The sequence below is a fragment of the Lithobates pipiens genome, unplaced genomic scaffold (assembly GCF_037356315.1).
Source record: "Lithobates pipiens isolate NorthernLeopardFrog02 unplaced genomic scaffold, aLitPip1_a1.2 Scaffold_1, whole genome shotgun sequence".
Lineage (NCBI taxonomy): Eukaryota > Metazoa > Chordata > Amphibia > Anura > Ranidae > Lithobates > Lithobates pipiens.
Window position 1 is genome coordinate 148,219,382 of NW_027507685.1, and position 15,952 is coordinate 148,235,333.

The 15,952-nt window shown below is 48.0% G+C and overlaps 1 protein-coding gene across 1 annotated transcript in view; it reads right to left on the minus strand.

Moving 5' to 3' along the window:
* TOR1B (torsin family 1 member B) overlaps positions 1-15,952 on the minus strand; it is a 57,432-nt gene that overhangs the window by 41,088 nt on the left and 392 nt on the right. The gene's annotated exons all lie outside the window — the stretch shown is intronic.

The following is a 15,952-nucleotide window of genomic DNA, read 5'->3' on the forward strand; positions in this document are numbered from 1 at the left end:
ACCTCTAGAAGAAGAGGTGGTTACCAATTTAGCCTGGGGGGTAAATAGCTATTTGCAGGCTTCAAACAAGCAATTATGTAGCTCTTGCGTAGGTTTGCACAGAAAATCCTCAAAAGGATGTAGGAAAGGATCTATGGTGAATCGCCCTTAGATCTGCCACTGAGTGGATTGTAGCCCAAACCAATAAAAAAAAAAAAAGTTTCTTACCTCCTACACTATAATATAATCACAGTGTAAAGGTGGAGTGGGAGGTTGGAGCTTATGAAAGTTACCTATATCAAGCAACCCCCAAAAAGAGGATCTGTCACAAGGGAACCCCTACTTTGCCACACAGAAGCTTGGTCCCTGCCAATCCTTGAATTTTAGGTCAGCTTTTAAGCATCATGAAGCAACTTCAGATTCCTAGCAGCTGGGCTAATAGGGCCAGTAACCTAGTGCACCCGCTGACCAGGGGAGCTTCTGAATCCACCAACAACTGCCCAATAACTTGTTCAGTGGTATACCCGGCCTGTAAGTAACTTTGTATCTACCAGGTCCCCTCTGTACGCTATATTCATTCCTACTAATGTACCACAACTGGACATGTAGGGAGAGGCTGGCAACCTACTGCTGCGATAACCAGTGTCTCTGCTGTAAGAGGGAGCTGTGGCTGGTGGTTTTAGCAGTGGCGTCTGGGCCATTTGTATCCTGACCCCAGGTTCTGCACTGCACCAGTCAGTATATACACGGGAAGGGGGAGAAATGGCCTACCTACCTCTTTCCCATCTGAGGTGGTTTAGGCACACTCGTTCCTCTGCACCACCTGTCCACCATACAGCGTCTCTGATGTAAGAGGGAGCTGCGGCTGGTGTTTTTAGCAGAAGCTTAAGGGCTATTTGAATCCAGACCCCAGGGGAGATCTCAAATGCCCAGAAACCCTCTGGCTGGAATTTCGGATTTTGCAGCTAAATTCCCACGGCAAAAGGAAAGTACTCACCGTTGTCTTCCTCTTTTTGCCACAGCCAGCGGGCTTGCTTTTCCATCCTTATAGTCCACACGCAAGGAGGATAGCCGCCAAAGTGCCCCCCCAACTGCTGTCCCCATAGGGAGGTGCCAGGTTAGGCTGTGTCCTGCACTGTACCAGTCAGTCTATACACATGGGGGGGGGGGGGGGGGGGCAATGCCTTCCGTTCCTCATTCCCATCTGAGGTGGTTAAGGCAGACATCTACCGTAGTAAACTGGTGCCTCCTCGCTCTAGCGAAAGGAGGATGTGGGCGCCTGCTCCTACTGACTCTCAGCCTTCCCTCCTGGGTAAGAACGCCGCCGCCATTTTCCCGAAGTTTGAAAATGACACGGGTGCTTGTTGCCACGCCCTCTCCGGCAGCCCACGCAAGCTACCGGGGACCCAGGAGTCGGGGACACGATCCCCCTGGAAAGAACCGATGGCCAGCACCCCCGTCTGAACAGCCACCTGTACAGGTAAGGAGGGGAGACAGGATAATGGCCCCTGAAGTTCTGGGTACACCACTGTACCCAGGGTCCTTCAGCTCTCAGGGGGGCTCTTCCAATTTCTGCTGCCCCCCGTGAGGAAAAGATAGGGGAACCCCCCAGGAAGGACAAGAATATCCTACCAGACCCAGAGGCTTCCCAAGCTTGTGGTCCGGCTCCCAGGGGGAGACCACCAGCCCCAGGCTTCGGGTCATTTGGAAAAAAAACAAACAGTTTAGCTGTGTAGGGAGAAACACAATCAAAAACTGAGGATCAAGGGGAAGGGTGGGGACTTAAAACAGCTGTCGATTGATTGTGTTTCCTGTAGGGAGGAGCCTCTCATCTCTCAGGTGTGCCGTCCTGGAAGATGACTTGAGAAAAAAAAATTGGATTTTTTGTACTCACTGTAAAATCCTTCTCTGTAATTCACTGACCGACACAGCTCCTCTCTGTAACTAAATGGGTTGTTTAGACTGCCATTAGGAGACCTAGGGAAAATTGTTACATAAAACACAGAACTTTTAGTCCCGCCCCAGGGGGGAGGACCCTGTGCTAACAACCCTCCCCGCTGCTCCCAGCAGATTCAGTACGTCAACAATAGAGCTGCCACGACGCGTCAACGTAATCGACTACGTCGACTAAGAAAATGCGTCGACGTGCGTGAATGGCGTTGACGCGTCACGCACGTGTCATCTCGCGGGTAAATGGCGGTAATGGCGGTGGCAGCTGCTGCGGATGCTCCTGCTCCCGGGAATGGGGAAAAAAAGTTCCGGTGCAGCACGAAAATCCAGACCACGACTTTCAAAAAAGGTATGGGAATTCTTTAAACAGAGGCCAGATAAAATAGTCCTTTGTTCCCTCTGCAAAACCGAAATGGCGTACCACGGCAGCACTACTGCGATGCACGAGCACCTCAGAAGAAAACATCCTGGCGCACTACGGCCTCAAACGGACGAGCCATCTTTGTAAGTACTACTTACTTACTTACTAGTATTTTGTTCATTTTGGGAGACAATGGGAGTAATTTGTGGTCAATATTTATTAATATATTTTATATGCTCATGCTGCTACTGCTAGTAAGATGCATCATTATTAGTGCATGCTCAGGGGGGTACATATTTGTTGCTGTGCTGCTTTGATAATTTCTTTTTTTTAGTGGCCATCTCATGTTTTTTTTTTAATGTTTCACATTCACAAGGCACTTTTTGCACTGCAGCCCTCTTGCTGATCTGGGGATCCCTCAGGGCATGGTTGACAATGACATTGAATTTGACAACTTCCTGCAATGTATGAGCTGAGAGAAGAGATGCCATGCTTTTCTTCCAATACACAGAGCAGCAACAATATAATATTAATTTAATTGCAGACAGACATTTACTACACTACCCGTACCCCTTTTAAATACGCAGTACAAGTACATTATTAGCATTGAGCATTCATGTTGGTTAAACTTGGTTCAGGTTCCTAAATGTTTATTATTGTGTGTCTTTTTTTGTTCGTTTTTTCTCAGCAAGAGGCAAAGCTGTGTACAGGAGTTCTTCTTCCATAAAAAAGATGTCACTGTTTGCACACCCCAAATGGCCGTTGCATATACCAATAGCATACTCAACATGATTGTAAAAGATATGAGACCTCTTTCCATTGTAGACGGTCAAGGATTTCGTGAAATGATCAATACGTTTTACCCAGGATACACACTTCCCTCCAGGTCCCATTTCACTAAGCTGATGGAGAAGAAATATGAGGAGAATTTTGAAAGATTGAAAGCATCACTCAAAGATGTGAAATGAAAAATAGCTCTCACCACAGACACATAGACCAGCATTGCCAGAGGCATACTTGGGTGTCACATGCCACTTCATCAATGAAGACTGGAATCTTACATCGTACAATCTGACCACTATGCCACTTGAAGATCGGCACACAGCTGAAAACATTGCTAACTGGGTGGAAAAAGCAGCTGAAAAGTTTGAGATATCCATGGCCAATGTAGTTGTCCATGATAACGCTGCAAATGTTGTCGCTGCTCTGCGTATTTTGGAAGAAAAGCATGGCATCTCTTCTCTCAGGTGTGCTGGTCATACATTGCAGTTGTCAACCATGCCCTGAGGGATCCCCAGATCAGCAAGACCCTGAGGGCTGCAAAGTGCCTTGTGGAACATTTAAAAAAAAGTGAGCTGGCCACTACAAAGCTTAACCACTTGAGATCCGCGCTCAAATGACGGCTACAGCGCGGATCTCCTTTGCCGGGACTAAGTCTATTGACATAGTCCCATGCACGAGCGGCCTGCGCGCCCCCTGAGGGGCGCGCTCTGATCGGCGAGTCCATGAGACTCGCCTGATCACCGATCCGTGCAAGGGGTCGATCCTGACCCCTTATCACGTGATCAGCTGTCAGCCAATGACAGCTGATCATGTGATATAACAGAGCCGGTAATCGGCTATTATTCCTCCTCGCGCTGACAGCGCGAGGAGAAAAAAAAAAAAAGCCGATCACCGGCGGCCGTGATCGGGACATCAGTCCCGATCACGGCCAGCCCTGCTAGTGCCCACCTGCCAGTGCCCACCTGCCCCCTGCAGTGCCAAATGTTTAAAAAGTGCCACCTGTCAGTGCCACCCAGCAGTGCCCACAGTGCCACAATCTGCCTCAAAGGTGCTGCACCCCAGTGCCACTTATCCGTGCCCATCAGTGTCATCTACCAGTGCCACCTATCAGTGCCCATCAGTCCCATCTATCAGTGGTACCTATCAGTGCCCATCTGTGCCACCCATCTGTGCCCATCGGTGCCGCCTTATCTGTGCCTATTAGTGCCGCCTTAACTATGCCTATCAGTGCAGCCTAATCAGCGCACTTCAATGAAGGAGAAAAATGACCCGTTTGCAAAATTTTATAACAAACTATTAAACATGATTTTTTTTTTTGCATCTTTTTTTGTTTGTTTAGCAAAAAATAAAACTTCGAGCTGTAACTAAATACCACCAAAAGAAAGCTCTATTTGTGGGAAAAAAAATTATAAAAATGTCATTTGGGTACAGTGTTGTATGCCTGCGCAATTGTCATTCAAAGTGCATCAGCGCTGAAAGCTGAAAATTGGTCTGGGACTGAGGGGGGTTTAAGTGCCCAGTAAGCAAGTGGTTAAAGCAAAGCAGCAACAAATGGGTACCCCTGAGCATGCACTAATAAATGATGTATCCGTAAGATGGAACAGTACTTTACACATGATCAGCCGCCTGCTTGAACAGAGGTGGCTGGTGACTGCAACTCTTTCCAATCCTGATGTCACACCACGAGGGAAGCGCTTCCTAGATTTAAAACATAATCAGTGGTGCTTACTTGAGGAAGTGGAACAAGTCCTGAAGCCATTTGAGTGTGCTACTGTATTCTTAAGTGGAGAGTCCTATGTGACTGCTTCCGCTCTACCTCTTCTGGTAAAGGGCCTCCAGAGCACAATTTGCGAGACAGCAGCAGTCAAAGCTTTCCAAAGTGTTGCTGCACAGGAGATGACATCAAGATGGGAGCGGGAAACTAAATTCAGAGATGATGGTGGAGAAAATATATGTCTTATTGCAGCAGCCCTGGACCCCAGATTCCGCAAACTAAAATTCCTGCCAGCAGAGGACAGTTTAAAAGTTCACCTCAAGGTCCAAGCTCTTACTCTTGAAGTGAAGAAGATATGAGGAAGAGCAAAAACGCAACATTGATGTGAGGAACAACGGTCAGCCAGTGCAGACATGAAATTTTCTAAGAGGCAAGTGTCTCTGTTAGACACTTTGCTCGGTTCTTCAGATTCAGATGACCACCACAGTAATGGCGAGGATGACACTGGTCACATCCAAGATCAAGAAACCCACAGTGAAGTTGTGCGGAATGAGATACACATGTATTTCAGTGAGCAGGCTTTTCTAAAAGAAGAAAATCCGCTGAAATGGTGGAAGGAAAATGAAAAGAGGTTTCCCATCTTGGCCATGCTGGCAAAGAGTTACTTGTTTGTGCCTGCAAGATCAACCCCATCTGAAAGGATTTTCTCAGTTGCTGGCAACATTGACAAAAAAAAAAAAAAAAAAAAAAAAAAAAAAAGAAGAAGAGCAAGCCTAACATCAGAGCATGTTGATATGCTAACCTTCCTCCATTGCAATGCTAAAATATAGGTATGTTTTACATTACAATTACACACCACAAAAATACTGCTCAAATCAACTCTACAATACCACTATGTAAGTAATAATGATTACAATTACATAGTGTTATTGTATGTTGACCAGCATTTTTGTGGTTGTGGTGTTCAACAACACTAGGTTAAGAGGCATAATGCCATATAAATTCTGCCTAACACTTTGCAAAAGATGCATTCTGAAGGCATTATGTGTGGTTGAGTAGTAAGGTAAGGTTACCAGTACCACACATTGTTGCACAATGCCTTCTGAATGCATCTTTTGCAAAGTGTTAGGCAGAATTTATATGGCATTTTCATGCCTCATGCCCTAAAGCAGTGATGGCGAACCTTGGCACTCCAGATGTTTTGGAACTACATTTCCCATGATGCTCATGCACTCTGCAGTGTAGTTGAGCATCATGGGAAATGTAGTTCCAAAACATCTGGGGTGCCAAGGTTCGCCATCACTGCCCTAAAGCATTACCTTTTTATTTTTGGGCACTTTATTTTTGTATATTATGTCTTTCATGTGTTTTGTACACAGTGCAGCAGTGCTTTTGTAGCATTTTTTATATGGCATTTTTTAATGCTTCAGGCTCTGAATTAATGGAAATGCCATTATTCGTGCCTGATGCTAAAGTGTTTACATTTTGTTTTTGGCACTTTTTTTATACTGTAAAAACTTTACCACATTGAAGTACTTTTTGTAAAAAAAAAAAAAAAAAAAAAAAAAAAAAAAAAAGTAATACAAGTTGAAAAATTATATTTAGAAGTTGTACGTATCATTTTTTTGTAAAGTTATCCAAAAGGATTATTATCTAAATCACAAAAAGAACACACTAGATTCATAAAAATAAATAAATATCGGATAGCCATTGACTAATCGAAAAAAATAATCGATAGATTCGTCGACAGACAAATTAATCGTTTGTTATACTGCTTGTTGACTAGAGCTGCAACTGAGAAAAGGAGGGGTGGGTGCTGTGTCGGTCGGTGAATTACAGAGAAAAGGATTTTACGGCGAGTACAAAAATCCTATTTTCTCTTATATTCACTGACCGACACAGCTCCTCTCTGTAACGAAATGGGACATCCCCAAGCAGTGCCAAACGAGGGGTGGGAAAAACAGCATAAAAACTTCATCCACCATGGCAAGGGGGGAACTAGTGAAACTAAACCCACAAAAAAAACAGCAGTGTACGGAGAAACACACTGCCATAATCAGGCATTCTCAACAGGAGACCCCCAACACCGCAACCTTCTTGCGGAAGTGATGCAACAGTGCACTAACAATTCTGCGTTTTTATCGAAAAACCAGGAAAAAACTCAATTGCAACTACACAGCCGCCTGCAAAACAGGCATCAGCCGATGCATTGACGTCTACCTTGTAGAACTTGGTAAACGTATGGACAGATGACCAGGTCGCCGCCTTACACACCTGAGCGACATACATTTGGTGTCAGAAGGCCCAAGACGTTCCGACTGCTCTTGTAGAGTGGGCCGTGACTGGAAAGAGGGGCACCTGCCCCTTCAAGGCGTAGGCTTGGACTACAATCTGTCTGATCCACCTGGAAATGGTGGCCGAAGAGACCGCCATGCCTTTCTTTGGACCAGCCTTCAAAACAAACAGTGAGTCTTACTTCCGAAAGGGAGCCGTGGCAGACAATTACACCTTCAGAGCCCTAACCACAATCGAGAGCATGAAGGGCCACCTCCTTGGGGTGCTTTGGCTTAGGACACAACAATGGTAATACAATGTCCTCATTGATATGAAAAGCCGAGCCCACCCTAGGTAGAAAGGACGGTTGTGGACGCAACACCACCTTATCCCAATGGATGACCAGATAAGGCGACTTGCAGGACAAGGCCGCCAATTCCGAAACCCTCCTGGCCAATGTGATGGCCACTAGAAAGACCACCTTCTGTGAAAGGGTCAAAAGGGGAATCTCCCCGATATTCTCAAACGGCGGCTTCTGAAGCGCCGACATCACCAGGTTCAAATCCCATGGGGGCAACGGTGGACGCACCGGAGGGACTACATGTCGTACCCCCTGAACAAAGGTACTCAATGAGTGAGACGCCAGGGGTCGCTGAAAAAGGACAGTCAGGGCTGAAATTTGCCCCTTAATGGTGCTCAATGCCAATTTCTGGTCTACTCCATGCTGAAGAAACAGCAGGATCCTGGATATAGAAAAGGAGCGCGGATGCCACCTTTTCTCCTCACACATGGAGATGTAGGCCTTCCAGGTACGATGGTATATCTTCCGTGAAGATGATTTCCGCGCCCTCAGCATAGTTGGAATCACCGAGTCCGACAGACCCCGGTTCCTCAGCACCTGGCTTAATAGTCATGTCGTTAAAGCCAGCGATGGTAAAGCAGGGTGAAAGATTGGACCTTGAGATAGGAGGTCCTCTCTCAGTGGCAGTCGCCAGGGAGCGTCTGCCACCAGACGCACCATGTCTGCGTATCAGGGCCGCTGAGGCCAATCTGGAGCAACCAGGATTACTGGAATCCCCTCGGCTTCCACTCTGCGAAGCAGACGTGGCAACAGTTTCAGTGAAAGCGTAGATCAGCTGGTACCGATCCCACGGAGCCACTAGCGCGTCTGACGCGTCTGCCCACGGATCTCTTGTCCTGGACACAAATTTTGGCACCTTCCGATTGAGATGGGAGGCCAATAGATCTACATCTGGTGCAGGGGCGTACCTAGAGCATTTGGCACCCGGGGCGGATCCTACATCTGGCACCCCCCCCCCCCCCATTTAAAATGAAAAAGCACCCACGATTTATTTTCCATTTTCTCAAGAATATTTATTGTATACAGCACACGCCTGGATTCTGCACCCTGTATATAGGACATATCTGCATTCTACGCCCTGTATATAGGACATATCTGCATTCTGCGCCCTGTATATAGGACATATCTGCATTCTGCGCCCTGTATATAGGACATATCTGCATTCTGCGCCCTGTATATAGGACATATCTGCACCCTGTATATAGGACATATTTGCACCCTGTATATAGGACATATCTTCATTCTGCGCCCTGTATAGGATATATCTGCATTCTGCACCCTGTATATAGGACATATTTGCACCCTGTATATAGGGCATATCTGCACCCTGTATATAGGGCATATCTGCATTTTGCACCCTGTATATAGGACATATCTGCACCCTGTATATAGGACATATCTGCATTCTGCACCCTGTATATAGAACATATCTGCATTCTGCACCCTGTATATAGGACATATCTGCATTCTGCACCCTGTATATAGAACATATCTGCATTCTGCACCCTGTATATAGGACATATCTGCATTCTGCACCCTGTATATAGGACATATCTGCATTCTGCACCCTGTATATAGGACATATCTGCATTCTGCACCCTGTATATAGGACATATCTGCATTCTGCACCCTGTATATAGGACATATCTGCACCCTGTATATAGGACATATCTGCACCCTGTATATAGGACATATCTGCATTCTGCACCCTGTATATAGGACATATCTGCATTCTGCGCCCTGTATATAGGACATATCTGTACCCTGTATATAGGACATATCTGCATTCTGCACCCTGTATATAGGACATATCTGCATTCTGCACCCTGTATATAGGACATATCTTCATTTTGCACCCTGTATATAGGACATATCTGCACCCTGTATATAGGACATATCTGCATTCTGAAATCCCCCCTCCCCCATCAGGTCAGCTACACTATACACATGCCAGGGGGAGGGGGTGATGGACACAGCAGTCACCCTGACTCCCCCCCCCCCCCTCAGATCAGCACAGGGTAGACACAATACTCCAGCCTCTTCTTACATCAACCCCCCCCCCCCCCCCCCATCAGCTAGTACACTATACACATGGCAGGGGGAGGGGGACACAGCAATCACCCTGACCCCCCCCCCCCCCAGACCAGCACATGGCAGGGGTAGACAAACTCCTCCAGCCCCTTCTTACATCAACCCCCCCCCCCCCCAATCAGGTCAGACAGCTACACAATACACATGGCAGGGAGAGGGAGTGGTGGATATAGCAATCACAGTCACTGACCCCCTACCATAGACCAGCACAGGGGTAGACACAATTCTGCAGGCTGCAGCCTCTTCTTACATCAATCCCCCCCTCCACTCACCACCTCAGGCTCTCAGTCGGCTAGGGAGGACTCTGTATTCACTGTGTGGAAGCAGCCACCCCAGCGGAGAGAGATGAGACAGACACACACAGGCAGCAGCAGTGGTGGGTGGAGGCGGAGCTATTAGGAGGGAATACAGTCACTCACTGAACAGTCTGGAACAGTCCATTGTGGTCATGGCACGGGGGTGTTCTAAAAAAAACGAAAGTAAAAATGAGCAACCAGAGACAGCAGGGATGCCCTTGAGATGATCTGTCTCCCCGACTTGGGTGCGGAAATCACCCCCATATCAAAGTCACTTGGCCACTGACACCCCCCCAAAGTGTGGCACCCGGGGCGGACCGCACCCCCCGCCCCCATATTGGTACGCCCCTGATCTGGTGTACCCCATTTCAGGCACAGCAGCTTGAATATATCTCCGGATGCAACGCCCATTCTCCTGGGTCCAGCATCTGACAACTCAGATAGTCCGCCTGCCAATTTTCCACTCCGGGATGTAAATGGCTGACAGGGCCGGAACGTGTCGCTCTGCCCACCGAAGTATGTGAGCAACCTCCCGAGCAGCAGCTGAGCTTCTTGCTCCCCCTTGGCGATTTATGTACGCCACAGCTGTGGCGTTGTCTGACTGAATCCTGGTCGGACGGCCTTGAAGACACGTCGACCATGTGTGGACGCACAGCCTGATCGCTCTCAATTCGAGCAGATTGATTGGCAACTTGGATTCTGCCATCGACCAGAGGCCCTGAGCCGACTGAATCCCCATCCCTCCACCCCAGCCAGACAGACTGGCGTCCGTAGAGATCACTATCCATTTCAGAGGAAAGAACGATTTTCCGGACCGAATCACCGGGGACCTCAACCACCAGATCAGGGAGTCCCCGACTAGTTGGCTCACCTGGATCTGCCGATCCAGGGACAATGGAGACTTGTCCCATTTTGTCAATATCTCCTTCTGCAGGACTCTGGTGTGGAACTGGGCATAGGGTACTGCCTTGAAGGAGGCCACCACAAGTCCAAGTACTCGCATGCAAAAGTGGAGCGACAACCACTTGCGGTTCATCAGTAGTTTGACCGCAGATCTGAGAGTCAGGAATTTGTCTGAGGGGAGAAAAACCCTCGCTTCCCTGGAGTCCAATAGTAACCCCAGGTACTCCAGACACTGAGTTGGTACAACCACCGATTTCTTTAGGTTCAACAGCCACCCAAATTCTTGCAGGGTCTGCATGGTGATCGCCACATCCTCCTCTAATTCTGGAGGCAGAAGGTGCCCACAGGAGGAGATCGTAACCCACGATCGCAATCCCGCGCTGCCTCAGCAACGCCAATACTGGAGAAAGTACTTTGGTAAAGACTCGGGGGGCTGATGCCAGGCCAAAGGGAAGAGCCACAAACTGGTAGTGGGCTTCCCCGACTGCCAAACGCAGAAACTTTTGATGCCGAAGGCATATGGGTATGTGCAAGTAGGCATCCTGAATGTCTAAGGACGCCAGGAAGTCCCCTTGATGGAGTGCAGTGACTACTGAACCTCTGCACTTTTACAAAGGGATTGAGGGCTTTCAAGTCCAAGATTGGGCATACACCTTCCTTCTTGGGAACCACAAACAGATTGGAGTAGAACCCCTGGAAGCGTTCCGATTCCGGAACTCGTACGATCACCCCGATTCAGCAGGGTGTCCATGCGCACCGCACTAACCGCAGGTGGCCCGGTTGCTATAGCCTGGATTTCAGGGGAAGAAACACCAGTTTCTGAAGCCATGCTGACCCTATCCTCTCTGCCACCTGCAAGGGGACTTAGGACAGTGAAGGTCCCACCCTCCTGCTGCCGACACGTGGGGGGGTGCTTAGCACTAGACTCACCACCCTGGGGCGTTCTGTGAATGCCAACAACAGTGCCTGTAGTCCCTAGGAGGTTCCCATATGCAGAGAGGAGAAAAAAAAACTGTCAGCAGCAGCTCTAAAAGGGTGCAACGGTCTGCAGACAGCTTCAGCGTTCCACACAGAGCCATCCAGTGTCCCTCACACACAGAGAATACAGGAAGTGACAAGAGAAAGCACATTGCAAGCTGTCACCAGATGCCAGCAGTGAAGAAAGCATTTTGGCCTTCACAAAACGGCTGCCAATGCAATACATAGGAATCCCAGGGAAAATGTCTGCTGAAGCTCCCCAGGGGAATCTATAGCTTTCCCAAATCCAAGATGGCCGCCGGAACAGCACCATGAGGTGAAAAGAAGCAAAAGAATAAAAACGAACTGCCTGCTGACACACAGACATCCTCCACAAAAAAAATGCCTTTTTTGGACCCCCCAGACCTGGACCAGGACTTAACAGCAACCGCACAGAGCCCCACAGGTGAGAAACAGCGACACACACACACACACCTCCCACAGCGCATGCAGACACCCCCCTCAGAGGGGGGGGGGGGGGAAGGAGGGGCGATAGGGACTTGGGAGAGAAGATAATGAGGTGAGGTGGCCCCCGAATTGACCCCCACAGGGAATGCCCAGCTGCTCCCCCCACCGAAGCAGGGAGAGCCGTACTTACCAGTCCTGAAGAGCTGGGAGACATTCCGTGGTTGCCAACTCCTGCGCAGTTACAGGGAAGGTTACTGGCCCGGTATACTGTGATCCAGACATCAGTAGCCCGGTCATATGTATACCCCGGAGCATTGAAGCTCACAACCACCTCTGGAGCATGAGGTATGTCGTGGCCTGCCGAGCCGTAGCTGCGACCTGCTCACGCTCGATGGCCGGACTGGGGAGACTACAAGGATTTCATTAACCAGCCTGTCACCCAGCCGGCAGTTGATAGAAGATCTCAGGATCTCTCATCTTGCTCAAAAAGCAGCAACCCTGCAGTAAAAACCATAGACCTAGAGGCCCGCAGGGTTTCCTAGGTCATTCTCCTTGCTAGGCAAAATAAAAACTAAAGCTGCTAGGAGCAGTGGGAAGGGTTGATAGCACAGGCCCCGACCCCCTGGGGAGGGATTAAAGTTCTGTGTACTGTGTAACAATTCTGCCTAGTTTCTCCTAATAGCAGGCTATACAACCATTTAGTTACAGAGAGGAGCTGTGTCGGTCGGTGAATATAAGAGAAAATGCGTTTTTCCTATTGCAGCCAGAGCGAGATGTACAGTACCCTGTCACTAGGGACCAGTGCGATTGGATCAAGCTGAAAACACATTCTCGCGGGCAGGTGCTGCAATATATTTTCCTGTAAAGTCGCTTCAATATAGATGGAGTTCCAACTTGGAGGCGACTTCCATTGAATTCTATTGGTACAAGTCGCCTACAAGTCACCTTGAAGTAGTACAGGAACCTTTTCTGAAGTCGGAGCGACTTCAATAGTGTACATGAAGATGCCTCTCATTGACGATAATGGAATTTCTGATGTCAAGCGACTTGAGGTCTGACAAGTCGGATCCCAAGTCGCGGTAGTGTGAACTGAGCCTTAGTGTACACGTCCCTTTTAGAGAAGCCAGTTATCGGCTCGCTTCTCATGCTCTTAGCGTGAGGAAAGGAATGCCGATAAACAGCTTCTGTTGTCACCTGTGACTGGACACAGATGATCTTGTGGTAAAGAGACACTGATTGGCTCTTTACCTCAATATGTGATCAGCAGTGTCCTCAAGCACTGCAATCTCAAGGCACCCCGTCATAGAACTAGCCAGCCATGCTATAGCCCTTATTCGGCTATAGCGAGGTCAGCAAGTGGTTAATAAGCAGAGAGAGGTAGGAAACATTTTACCTTTAAAGTGGTTGTAAACCCTTACAACACACTTTGACCTACAGGTAAGCCTAGATTAAGGCTTACCTGTAGGTCCAAGAAATAGCTCCTAAACCTACACGGTTTAGGAGATATTTGCCGAAAGACAGGCACCGCTGTCTACGGCGCATGAGCCGTAGACAGCGGTGCGCAGGCGCACTGAGCGTGCCGCCGCCAATGGCGATATGCCACGCGTGGTGACTCCAGTGCGCATGCCAGCCGAATGACAGCGGCGGAGCAGAGAGACCCACCGAGAAGATGGATGCGCCGGAGTATAGGGGACAGCGGTGACATCGCTGGCTCCTGTGTCAGGTAAGTGACGCATAATGAACTACTATGCGATGCATAGTAGTCCATTATGCTTTACCTTTGCAGGGAATGAAAGAGGAAGTAAACTCATCAGGGTTTACTTGCTCTTTAAGGCCCCTTTCACACTAAGGTGAGCGGCGTCAACGGTAAAACTGCGCTGTTTTTAGCGCCTCTTTACTGTCGTTTTAGCGGCGGTATTCGGCCACTAGCGGGGCAGTTTTTTATTCTAAGCAAAAAAAAAAATTGTGATTCTCATTTTGCCCAGAATCGTGTAGCTCTAGTTTGTTTTGGCATGATTAGCTGCGATTGGCCCAGTCTACCATGTGGTCACTGTGACCAATCACAGCCAGCAACACAAAACTGCATACAATGGATGGCTTGAAAGAAGTTATCCATTGTTTCATGTGACTCGTTGTGATTGGTTACAGATGGTCCATAGAATCGGAAGTGGGCCGGTACAGTGATCAATCATCGGCTGTGTCCCGTGGATGCAGCCGGTGACAGATCACACGGCAGCTTGATCCGGGAGGATGTCATATGACATCCACCCAGATCGACGAGAGGCCGGACCCATCGTCATTCGGCTATAAGCTGGGTGGCAAGGGGTTAAGCTTAAAATAAGTATAAGGTAGGGCTGCGGATAAAAGGGGGGGGGGGGAGCTACACAGAGGGGGCTCTTTAAGAAACCTTTTACCTTTAGAGACACTTTCACCCCTTCCTGCCCAAGCTAAAGCAGAATGACGGCTACAGTATAGGCTTACTTTGCCAGGAGCACTCCCTGCAGCGTGCGGGTGGTGCGCTGTGTGAACAGATCGGGGTAAAGGGCCAAAGTGGCCCTTTACCCTGTGATCAGCTCTGTCCAATGACAGTTGATCACAGGAAGTTTTTGGCATTCCTTTCCTCACACTAATAGCGCGAGGAGAGAAAAAGAGCCGATAACCGACTTGCGTTAAAGGGAAATCGGCACCGATTATCGGTGCAGTCCCAAGAGGGCTGCCTATCAGTGCCGCCTCATCAGCACACAAAATTTAAAGAGAAAAATTACCTATTTGCAAAATTTTATAACAAACTATGAAACAAAATTTTTGTTTTCAAAATATTGGGTCTTTTTTCATTGTTTAGAAAAAAACAAAACAAAAAAAAACAAAAAAACAGTAGTGATTAAATATCAGCAAAAGAAAACTATGTGTGTGAAAAAAAAAATAATAATAATAATTTCATATGGGTACAGGTGTGAGTGTTCCATGACCATGCAATTGGCAAAGTATGACAGCGCTGAAAATTGACCTGTGCAGGAAGGGGGTGAAAGTGCCCGATAGCCAAGAGGGTAATGTCTTAGTTTGTAAGCTCTTACGATTTCTCTTGTACCAAATTGTTTTGTAACTGTACTGTCTGCCCTCAAAGCTCTGAGCAAACCACTATATAAATTATTAATAATAATAATAATAATAATAATAATAATAATATCAAAATCGGAATATGAGGGAGAGACTGCACAGGAATGCCCATACAGTCCTTGCATTCTGGGCTGCCAAACGCTTGGCAATGCAGGAAGAGTTACTTTTACAAATCACGCCGGGCTGCCCCTCCGGTCCCACACTACACACCAAAGAAGCTCCTGCACCTTTTTGGGGTGTGAAGCGTCACGTGGTATTTTTCCACACAACAAAATGCGAGTCTCCTCCTCACGGTTGGCGCACCATTATGAATTCATGGCACCCGCACGCCTGTTGCACTGCGATTTTTGTGTGGTTTCAGATACAGAGGGTGAATGCAGCCTTGTGGTGATTTCCTGGTGACCACAATCACTGAGGGGAAATCCAACATGTCAGAGTTATCACCAGAATAAGGAGAATGGGGAAATTGTCTAATGGGGACACCTGTTCCAAAAGGCAACTGGGAGGGTGTTTCCTGTCACTGTGGAAAATCAGCTCTGACTTCCTGTTGTGTCTCCAGGACAGGAAGTGAGGGGGGAAGAGGTTGTCACCCCCTCACTACACCATCCAAAACTAAGAAAAATATACTCTCTCTGTCCATACCCTCTAATGAATGATCAGATTCATGGATAGAACAAGAATTTAGAGAAAGCTGGTAG